The following is an 11,319-nucleotide window of genomic DNA, read 5'->3' as shown; positions in this document are numbered from 1 at the left end:
CTCCATGTTGCTGGAGATGGTTGTAAAGAATCTAATGCTCTGTTCTCAAAGCTGAAATGTTTTATATTGTGTATCTGTTGAATATGATTAAAGCCTGTGCGAATTCTTCAAAGCGTTACGTGAGGCAAAGATCGGCATTACATCATAGGTGGTTCCATTAATGATAAAACTACTCTGTGGTTGAACTAAGACTATGTAATATGCTATTGCACTATGTTTTTGCCAATTTACAAAGCCATTGCTTGAAAAAGATGTTTCTTTGCCCCCAAAGCAAAATGAATGTTATTGAAAGATGCCTTCAGACCTATCTGGTAGCTCTGAATATATGATTTTTTAATTAACAAGTTATATGACCGTGCAGCAAATGTGTCCATTGTACAATAATGAAGGAGTGTCATTCATTCTTATATAAGTTGCTAGTGAGAAGAAATTATTGGAGATCCTGTGTAGCTTTTCTCCGCTTATGTATGTATGGAGAAATAAGAGGACTGCATGTTAAACTGAAGGCTATTCTCTGAAATATAAGTGATAAGGTCATTGCTTTTGGAAATGACCTGCATCACAGGAAAGGAATGACTTTTAATCCTCTTCACAATATGCTCACTAATTACAAATCAGATTTCATATGTGAAATTTCCTGTAGCTCTCCCTTTTATTTATGCATATCCAGCAGAGTAACACATGAATTGACACAGAAATTAAAGCAGTGAAGTTACTTCTATGTAACAGTTGGCCCCAAACCCATCACATGAGCCACGTACCAACTAATCCAAGAAACATGATATTTTAGCTTGCTGAGGTGAACTGATACTACTGATGAATTTGAATCCTTCACCAGATACTGTGAATTGCATTGAAATTGACATCTGAATCATGGAGCTCACATAGCATATCATGTGTACTATGCTACAGCTTAGACTCACACTATTACTACTAAATCTACATACAAACAATGTATGACTACAAATTAGAGATATTATTCACAGTATTCTATGAGTATGAGATCTTTGTTTTCAGTATGAGTCTCCCTCAAGTTTCACCAAGGTTTGGTTGCTTGACATTCTGGCATTACACAAGATGTCTCTCAGCAGCTATCTTCTTTTTTTCCCTTCATACATATGAGATGAGTGGACCTGTGGTGACTGCAGTTCGTGTCATTTGTGGCTTTTACTCAATCTGCATAGTTACCACTATTAACACTTTTTGTATGTTTCTTGTAGTGACATGAAAACATTGTATTTCTGACTTGTCTGCACACTTAAGCAGTATTGATGTTTGCTACAGTATAAGCATTGTTTTCCAAATATTCTGTTCAATGGGTAGGACTGCAGTATTAATGTGAAACATGCTTTTATTGACACAGCTAGAAGAGAAAGGAAAGGAACACACACTAGGTCACAGATGATACTGGTGAAAATTTGATATCCTCAGGTGACTGCTTGATTAGATGTCAGTGCCTGAGTCAAAGTAAAGATTCAGTGAAGATAAGGATATGATTAATATGAAGAGAAGGTCGCGAGTTAAAGGAGACCTCCAGATGATTTTTCACACTTTTACATTTGAACAACCATAAATTTGTCATACGAGTACAGAGTTTCAGAATTTATAGTGATTGGGATGAGGAATAATAATAATAATGATAATAATAAACCATATTTGTATAGCGCATATCACAAAAAATAGATTAATGTCTCTATGCACATTGAAGGAAGGAACAAATAGAAATTGGGAAAATAGACATGAGAGAGAGAGGAGACAAAACAAGACGAAAAGTGACAGCTGCGACAAACATTGAATGAGAATGTTTTCAAAATTTATAACAAATTGGAATGAACAAGGATGATGACATAGCAGCCTCACCATAAGAATGCATGAGTTGGGGCTCAAGGAAGCAGAACAAAAGAAGAAGGCATGCATAGATTCTACACAGGTGAACTTGTTAAGCAAGCGGTATTGTAATGGAATTGCATTGCTACATTTCTGAAATATGTGAGGCTCCTATGTCATCAACACTGTTCAATGTAATTTGATTAAAATTTTCAGATTATTGGTTTCTCTGCTCAAGGACCACATAAAATTCCATAAATCTATACGTGGAGCTGATAATTTATGTACTACATGATGTGAAATTACGAAAATCATCTGGAATGCACCTTTAACTGATGACAACTTTAAAGACCCGGACCCTGTTTCATAAAGCTGTTCGTAAAGTTACGAACAACTTACGAGCGACTGGTGATCAGTTCTGATGTGCTATACTTATCAGAATTTCAATAATTCAGCACAAGAACTGATCACCAGTCGCTGTTGTTCGTAACTTTACAAACAGCTTTATGAAGCACCTCCCTGGTAGCATGGGGATACCATAGAGTGGGAAGGATGGCCTGGATTGGTGATATACATGTAGTCGAGAATCCCTGTAACAAATTGTGTACGGCTGTATCACTGGTCTTTGTGTAAGTACACACAGAACCAAAGAATCGTGACCGGAGTCGACCATTACCAATGACTGTACGCTTTGATGCGCATATTCGTTGACCTATGTTATTTGTTATTTTCAAATGTACCCTGATGGGCAGCAAATAAATCGGGCCATCCATGAATCCCCACACTACCAAATCTTTAAAGCTGTGAAGGTTCAACAAATATTGTTGTTTAAAAAAAGACATACGATGGAACTGCAAAAAATGCATTCTGCGACATGGAGAAATCCTCGCACCTATGGTCGATAATTTCAAGCCACTGTACTTTCCCCAGAGGAGTGTGTATACAATGTCATGAAGATGCATGGAAATACTGGTGCAGATAGATAATCAAACAAATGATGAAATTGAGCCAAATTTGAATTGAAGCTAGTGCCGAGATATGTGGCATGTATATATTCTGTCTTGAAGCTCACTAGATGTTGGGTTGTAATATTTGTTTTTAATATTCTCCTTGTCATAGAATATAATACTTACCAAAACTGGCCTTGCTTTAATGTTATTGAAACTTATGTGTAGAATGGTATGTATTTAAGGCTTCAGCACTGCTATCTAAGCTGTATATTTTTACACATTCAACTCAAGAGGTATATTCATTGCTCAGAGAGCATCAATGTATAATTTCAAGTTGCTGTAATAATGCTATAAAGTGTACATATCGAAAGAGGTGTGTCTATCACTGTGAATATCTTTTTGAAGTAAAATTGGATGGATGGACAAAGAAAGAATTAAAGAGGTGATGGAAATGGAGAGTGGAATGCTCGAGTGATGAATTAGTAAGAAAGAAACCTTTCTTTTTATCAGTGTACAAAATTTTTTTTAAAAATATTTATTTTTTGTTTGTGTATTTCTTATTTATTTATTTATTCATTCATTCATTGGTTTTGTGTCAGTAGAGTGGCTCTGTCAGTGGTAAAAAAAAAGAAGAACACAACTGTGTTTTGCAGAGGCCCTTCACATATACAAGATTGAAAGAGACACATAATAGATACAAGGGGGGGGGGGAAGAAATGACGTACACAGCTACATGTACAATGGTAATCTCACATGCCCACATCATATGTATCTGTGACAGTATGAATTTGGAAAGAGAACATATCAGGTATACAAAAAGAGTTGATGAAAGTCAATTAAAGGACAAGTCCACTTTCATATACATGTGGATTTCTTGAATGCAGCAATATTGTAGAACACATCATTGAAAGTTTGGTGAAAATCAGACAATCCGTTCAAAAGTTATGATTTTTTAAAGTATCTATACAGACACTGCTGGATGAGAAGACTACCATAGTGTATGATGTCATATGCGTACAACGATATAAGGAAAATATAAAGAGAATTTCACAAAATGTTACTTTTTGAAAAAATGTGCACATTTCCTCGACTCGTCACTGACGTATGTTAAGGGTAACATTATTCCCCTTGCCTTCTGAAAGAGGGAAGTCAAGTGTTCTTTTATTATGCGAGAAAAGGGAAAATATCTTGAATTTTCCTTATGTTTTTTTTATATCATTGTACACATGTGACATCACAAGCTGTAGTAGTCTTCTCATCCAGCGGTGACTAAGTAGGAACTTCAAAAATTCATAACTTTTGTACGGATTGTCCGATTTCCCTCAAACTCTTGCTGATGTGTTCTATTAATATTGCCGCATTCACTCAATCCACATGTCTTTGAAGGTGAACTTGTCCTTTAAGTATTGATTACTACAGCATTCATTTTAGCTGTACATGTAGTAGAAATAAGAATTAGTAATGTGATAGGAAATGAGCTGGAGGATAGATGGGCTGAGAGGTTGACTTGGTAGATTACTAGACTGATCGATGTGTGTGTGTCTTGAGATGTATATATACCTAAATTGTTAATGTTTGGCTGTGTTCTGTGTGGTGTATATGCAGTAAATCTCACGTAAGCCTGCGTACCCAGGACGGGAGAAAAGCTGTAAACTTGTGTGTAATTCGGCAAATTGTCAACTTACACACAGCACATGTAGGCCTACTTGCATGGAAATAGTAGTAACTTCTGTCGCTTTTAGAAAGGCGACTTAAGTTTAGTTACTGCTCTTTCCATGTAAGTACATATTATTAAATGATGAAGACATGTTCAGTTGTAGGGTAATATGACATTGATGGTTGTTTTGAACTGTAAAATCTTTGAACTTCTTTGAACTGCGAGTTCAGCTGCGAGGCTTGTAAGTGAATTAATGGATTGACACACCAAAACATTTGATCAGCTACATAAACATCCTTTTGGTTACATCAAAATCGGAGAATGAACAAGAACCATTTATCCAGTCGAATCGTTTATCAAAGTGACAATGAAATGACCAGGGCACCGTTTCATGAAACTTCGAAGCCGTGACAAGTTGTCAGCTTCTGGCAATTACCGTAGTGACAGTCAGTGACCAGAGCTTTTCAGCCAATCAAAACCAAGGATTTTACTGAAATCGTCAGAGACTTCCTACTTGTCAGGGCTGAAAATTTTCATGAAACGGTGCCCAAAAGAAATCTTTGTGTAGCAACGAATCTATCGAACAGTCATTAATCTCACAAGTACTCTTGAAATATGTGCGTGATCGTGTCAAATGCATACGTGTGCCACTTTATGTGTCCGTCTGTGTTTGTGTGTGTGACTGTGTGTGTGTGTATGTGTGCGTGTGTGTGTGTGTGTGTGTGTGTGTGTGTGTGTGTGTGTGTGTGTGTGTGCGGATAATGATGGAGAGCAATGTGATTGCTGATATGCAGTCTTAACAGCTTAAGTGATTCGAATCCGTGCTTATATATCAAGAGCCTACTTTCGTTGATGTGCCAAAACTTTTTCGTTTCTGCGTCATATCACTGCTCGATATTTGACATACATGTACATGTGTGTCATTTGCGTTTCCCCTTACCATGCCTAGGAATCAACTATTGATATTATTGAAGCCATGTTATACATTAGCTCATGTGTGTGGATTGCCATCAACAGATTTCATCAAATGTTGCGTACCAACGGGTTGTCAGAGTACTTATAAACAACATGCGAAATATGATTCCCGTCCAGCGGAGTGACAAAAACGTAAAATTCTTCACCCTCAAGTCTGACATTGCCTTTGATAGCTACTCTTCACGATATTCAGTGATGCTTTAAAGAAGTGGGGCCCATGGAGTTAACCAAGAGCTAGACTCTGAACGCCCGCTGCCCTTTTGCTGCCGTGAAACCAAACCCAAAATAGATTAAGGGAAGGGGAAGAGTGCGGCGGGGTCAGGAACATATCGTGAGCTATATTTGTCACGACAGTGACGCAATGCCAAGTAAAACGCTCTTCTCCGGGCAGTCATATGACTGCATGAAATGTGTCCATTGCCAAGCACTATCATGTATGCAGAGACTGTGTTACACCTATTGTGAAGGGGTGTGCCGTAAATTTGTTGACGTATAGTGCCGTATTTGACATGTTGGTGTGATGAACACTGCGAGAGACATAGAACAAAAGAAATCTAGCTTTATTATGCGATGATGACTTCAAAATTTAGAGATCGCTCATAGGAGTTATACATTGTATGATCAGTTTGATATTTGGCAGTTTTGTAAAGCGCAACCTGAGGTTAGTATTGAATATAAATGACAGAATTGAGTTATAATTACTGCAAGAGAATTTTCCACCTTGGCTTGGACCCATAGAAAGCCAATAATGTTTGTTGGTGAGCATCCCAAGCAATCAACGAGCAAGAAAATCTGATAGTGAGCTGTGTGTTTTCGACGGATTTGTGTGTAAGATCTAAAATTTTCAAGTTTTCGTTAAAAAACACTTCCTGTATGGAAATTTAAAAGATTAGATGCTTCCATGTGATGTGGTTAGATGTGATGCTCCAAAGTCACGTGATGACTTGACTTGAATCACCGTAGAACTAGTGAGGGATGCTGGAGCGATAAAAACCGGAAGTTTATAAGGCAGAGTTAGTGCAAGAGTCTAAGAGAGTGCTACAATGTACAAAGTTGACAACTAGGAGAAGTTCTATGATATTAAATCACTCTCGGGAGTGAAGTGGGGACTTTAGGGAACTACGAAGGAGCCGAAAGATTGATTTCTTCTCAACTTGTTTGGTCTGACTAGTAAGGCGAGTGAAGGCAATACAGTGTAGTGTCACTGTTTCATCTCTTAAAGATATTAGCTTTCATGATAAATCATGCCATTTTGTAATGTTGTTATGTGATACGTCCATGTTTTCCGATATTATATTAATTTGTAAACACACGCGACTGAAAGAAGTTTGTCACGCATAATTCTAATGTTCCTCCACTTTCCTCATGTTGGCGATAAAAATAATGTAGCTTTTTTTGGTTTTGGATTAACTTTCTCATCATTTTGTCTTCATTTTTTTCGACTTAAACCAATATTTATGTCGTGGATATTATTTTAATTGTCTGTCTACTTATCTCTCTCAACTTGTCGATTTGTCTTTTCATTTACTTTTTAAAAGCTTTTGTCTGTCCAGTTTCGCGTAGGCAACACTGAGCTGTGCTATACTTTTTTTTTTGTTGGGGGGGGGGGGGGCATTTCATGAAGCATTTTGTCCGACAAAATTGTCGGACAAAATTGTCGGACAAATTTGCTCTCAGCCAATCAGATGCAAGGATTTCAGTAGCTTTAAACAGTTTGTCAGAAAAATGTCCGACCAAAATGCTTCATGAAATACCCCCTGCTCTCTGTGATATTGTTAGTCTTTATGCTAACCTCGCCCATCTTTCTGACGTCATTCAGTTGTTCCTTGGCCTCCGTTTTGTGTAGTTTTTTTTTTCTCAATTTCTCTTCGTCATTCCGTCTGTCTGTCCAAGTTTCTATCTGTCTGTCTCTTTCCCGTCCTCTCTTTTCTATCTCTCGTACTATTTCCACACTTTCTTTCTTTTGATACAACCTTTTCTCTTCATCTATCTCTTTTACATATCTCTCCTCCCTTTTTTCTGTCTCTGTTTCTCCCTATATGCCTCCTCTCTGCCTGCAGCCAGTCTGTGAAGGCAGCTATATGAGAACAGAGTAGACCCCTCAAAGGAAGTGAGTAATATAACAAACGTATCCCAGAGAGGGAAATCGTTTTATTACTCAGTGCTTGTTGTCATGGTAACGAAGCGCAGTGGGTTCTCCGGGTCGAGGAAGGGGAAGGGGAAAGAGGGGGGGGGGGGTAGATGGAGGGACTTAAGTCGCTTTTATCCGTCGCGATCAGGGTATATGGGATTGCAAGAGATGCTAACTTTGCCGTCTTTTGAACACAGAGTTCGAATTGATATGTGCCACATATAGCCTCCCTTCTGTTGCCTCATATAGTAGCTGTAGAGAGACGGTGTATTGTATTCTCCCGTTTCAAAGGGGGACTAACCAACCTACACCTACGCATCGAACAACTTTAAATATTGGACTTAGTAATAGGTAAATGATTATACTTTCAATAGCAGTAAATCATCTACAGTGATATCACTCTACAGTGGCGCTATTTATATTCGGAATGTCTCATTTGTCGCATATCAAAACTCATCCTTTCTTTCTGGCTCTGAGCGTAAATGGGCAATTTATCTGGGTGGGTTCTTGCGCACTTGTATCCATACACACACTCATTTACCATGCTTACACACAAATACGTGTAAAGTGATATGGTTGACTGTCACACTGTCGAAGACAAGACAACCTTGTAGACTAATGACGACTGCAAGTCCATTAATTAAAACAAAACACGCAAGATCTCTAGTTGTTTACCAATAATGCTGAAACAGTTTTCATGCCTCTGATGGTGTCATTGACTTTGTCATGTTTGTTACAAATAACGTTTTTAACGCGCCGAGTAGTTGCCGAACTTCCCTGCTCACAGTTTAAGAATTCACGCGGCGTCTACTTAGCCTTTCGTAGTCTAGCATCAAATGTAATCTATTTTAGTTTATTTCTCTCTTGTTTTAAACCTAGCGTAAAATGTCTTAAATACATCCCATTCTTAACGTTCATCGTGTTTATCCTCTCGCCAATTCTTTTTTTGCTGAAATTTGGAAATTAAATAGCTAACGACGGACAGAATATCTCATCATTAACTTCTCCAAGATATAATCTACTGAAACAAAGTTATTGGTGTCAACAAGAATTTGCGCATGCATCAGCAATCATGACCTCATCCGTGTGTTTAGTCCCTCTCTGCTAAGTCGTTCAAAACCATGTTCAAACCAAAATCAATTCAAATTGATATCGTCTGTCCCCAACGTTTCGTAGGTTCTGCTACTTTGCTGGGTTATATCCCTTAGTCATGCTAGTGATTCAGAAATCAAAACGCAACAACCATCGTGCTTCAATGCTTGAAATAGATGCGTATGTCCTCGCGCACAGAAGTCATGGAAGTGGAATTCAATAGCATACGGAGAAAGAGTAGATCAGTCATCCAAATCAAAGACATGGCATTAAAATGAAATACTTTTTCTTACAAAAATTAGAAAAAGATGGCAAAGGTTAAACACTTTTAGCAGTTTAACAGAACGACGGATTTCGCAGCATGCTTCTAAACCTTGTAACCTGACGCTGCTCATCTACGATTATGTCATTCGCGAAATTTATTAATCAAAAATATCTGTCAAAAATCTCCCTAAATGTCAAAATTTCCAGTAAGATGTAAATATGATTTGAAATTTATATACCATAAAAGACCATGCAGGAGCGTCACAAATGAATCGTCCAAGCATCTCGCACACGGCAGCCACTGTTTTTGCAGTGAAGCTGGCACGTGGAAAAATGGCGACGTGCATTCGTTATGACAAAATGTATTTCATATCATTATTTTGGGTTTAAAGAGATCGTATAGTTTTGGTTGAGACCAAACTTGAGGTTTATAACATTTTTTTTGGTGAGATAATGAGAATCCTCTTATTAGATATGAAAGAGCATCTAATTCTAAGAGGAATTCAACATTTATTGGATGAAAATTGGTTTTGAAATGGCTGAGATATCCAAAACAGTGCAATCCTAATAAAACGTGGGATCCACATTTTACTACGATCGCTTTGTTTTACTTTGTTTTTGGATGTCTCAGCCATGCCAAAACCGATTTCATCAAATACACTTTGAATTCCTCTATAGAATGGTATGCTCTGTAATATTTCGTAAGGGATTTCTTGGTATCTCACAAAAAGTTAAAAGCCTAATCCTCATCTCCACCAATACTATACCATCCCTTTAAGCTTGTTGCGTTATGCATTATTCAGCCCGGGGTATAACAGGGATTCCATTTAGTGTAATTCATATTCAATAATAATTGTTTAACACTATGTAAGTATCACTCGTTAATCTTATGCACAAGAAATACTAAATTCTTGATCCTATACTAATGGTTTTGAGGGAGTTCATGTTGTGTACAGATTGCGCTATTCCATCAGAAAACTTTCTGTATGGCCTAAGTTTATAACAGCATTCTTGCGGAAATTTGTAGAATGATCGTAATTAGTCCCTTTATACCTCATACCATCACATTGCCAATGACGACAGAAAAGCAGTTTCCAAATCCATGGAGCTTCATAACCTTGCTGTGATGATATCGTGGGAGTTTGTTAATATCCCAAAAGGACATTCCCGTCTGGGGGGAAATTCCAATGGATGTGACGGATCAGGTTACACACAATGGACTCATGGTAATTGGCTGTGATTGGTGAAGCATATCCGCAAATCTTCAAGACACCAAAGTTATCTTTCAAATTTCAATATCAATACTTTTATGATGGTAAAGTATTTAGCGTTTCCCTTCAACTTGGTTTTTCATATGAAAATTATGAAATAGAATGAAACGAAAGGGTTTATCACTGTCATGACTGTAGCACCCATTATAAACTCTTTACTCAATCGTTGTAAATACTTTGACGATCTATTCAAAAGGTTTTCGATGGTAAGTTTTGAGTGACTGTATCTTTAACAAGAAGTAATGTTGTCAGCCCTCCCCCAGACGTGCGACTCATTGTCATCACGTCTTATCGCGATATCCTCGCTCTCTCGTGCGCAGGCTGAGGGATTAACCGCAGCGCAGCCGGCCAAGCTCGGAGAGGCACGGCATGGTAGAAGGGGAGAAGACTGCAATGGCGATATGAAAATTAAGCAGTCTGTAAGTCAATATTACATGTGTTCTCTTCATTGCCAAATATTATTTTCAGTCAGATTTTTCTCGTTATATTTTGACATGGATTGCATCATGATAACTTACTGTACAATGTGTGAGTGCGTGTATTTGTACATATATGTTTGTTTGTATGTGAATGTGTGTGAATATTATCTGGAGGGAAGAGAAAAAGAGAAAAGGGAAAAATAAAAAGTAAAGACTCATTCAAGTTATATGTATATTGTGCTTTGTTTTTACAATTTTGAACCTAACAGAGAGAGAGAGAGAAAGAGGGGAATGGAGGGGGGGGGGGGGGGAAACTATATTATGTTTATCCATAAACACACGTGTAAACTCGTATTGTTAGATCTGTGCTTTTAATATACGAGTATAGATTAATTGTTTTTGCCATTTCACTGCTACGTCATTTCATTCTGTCAGTCGTCATTAATCTGAACAAATCACTATGTAATGACTCCCCAAGTGAAAACGCATGAAAATGAAGGTAATCATTATAACTCCACTTCTTTCTTATAAGCTCCAAAGTTCATTTAATATATTGCACACAATCGACATACATTTACAAAACAATAATCATATAAAATGTTTGCATTATTCAAATAATCATTTTGAAGATCCAGACACAAAATGCGTTAAGTAAGGAAAATAGGCATCTCTTGAATAGGTAAGAGCGAAAGCAGGGTTGATAAATGTGCACAGTTTGAATAAATGTGTACAA

This window comes from Diadema antillarum, unplaced genomic scaffold (genome assembly GCF_040938485.1).
Source record: "Diadema antillarum isolate AM-2024a unplaced genomic scaffold, OU_Dant_1.0 scf00000139, whole genome shotgun sequence".
In the NCBI taxonomy this organism is placed as follows: domain Eukaryota; kingdom Metazoa; phylum Echinodermata; class Echinoidea; order Diadematoida; family Diadematidae; genus Diadema; species Diadema antillarum.
This window is presented reverse-complemented; position numbering follows the sequence as displayed.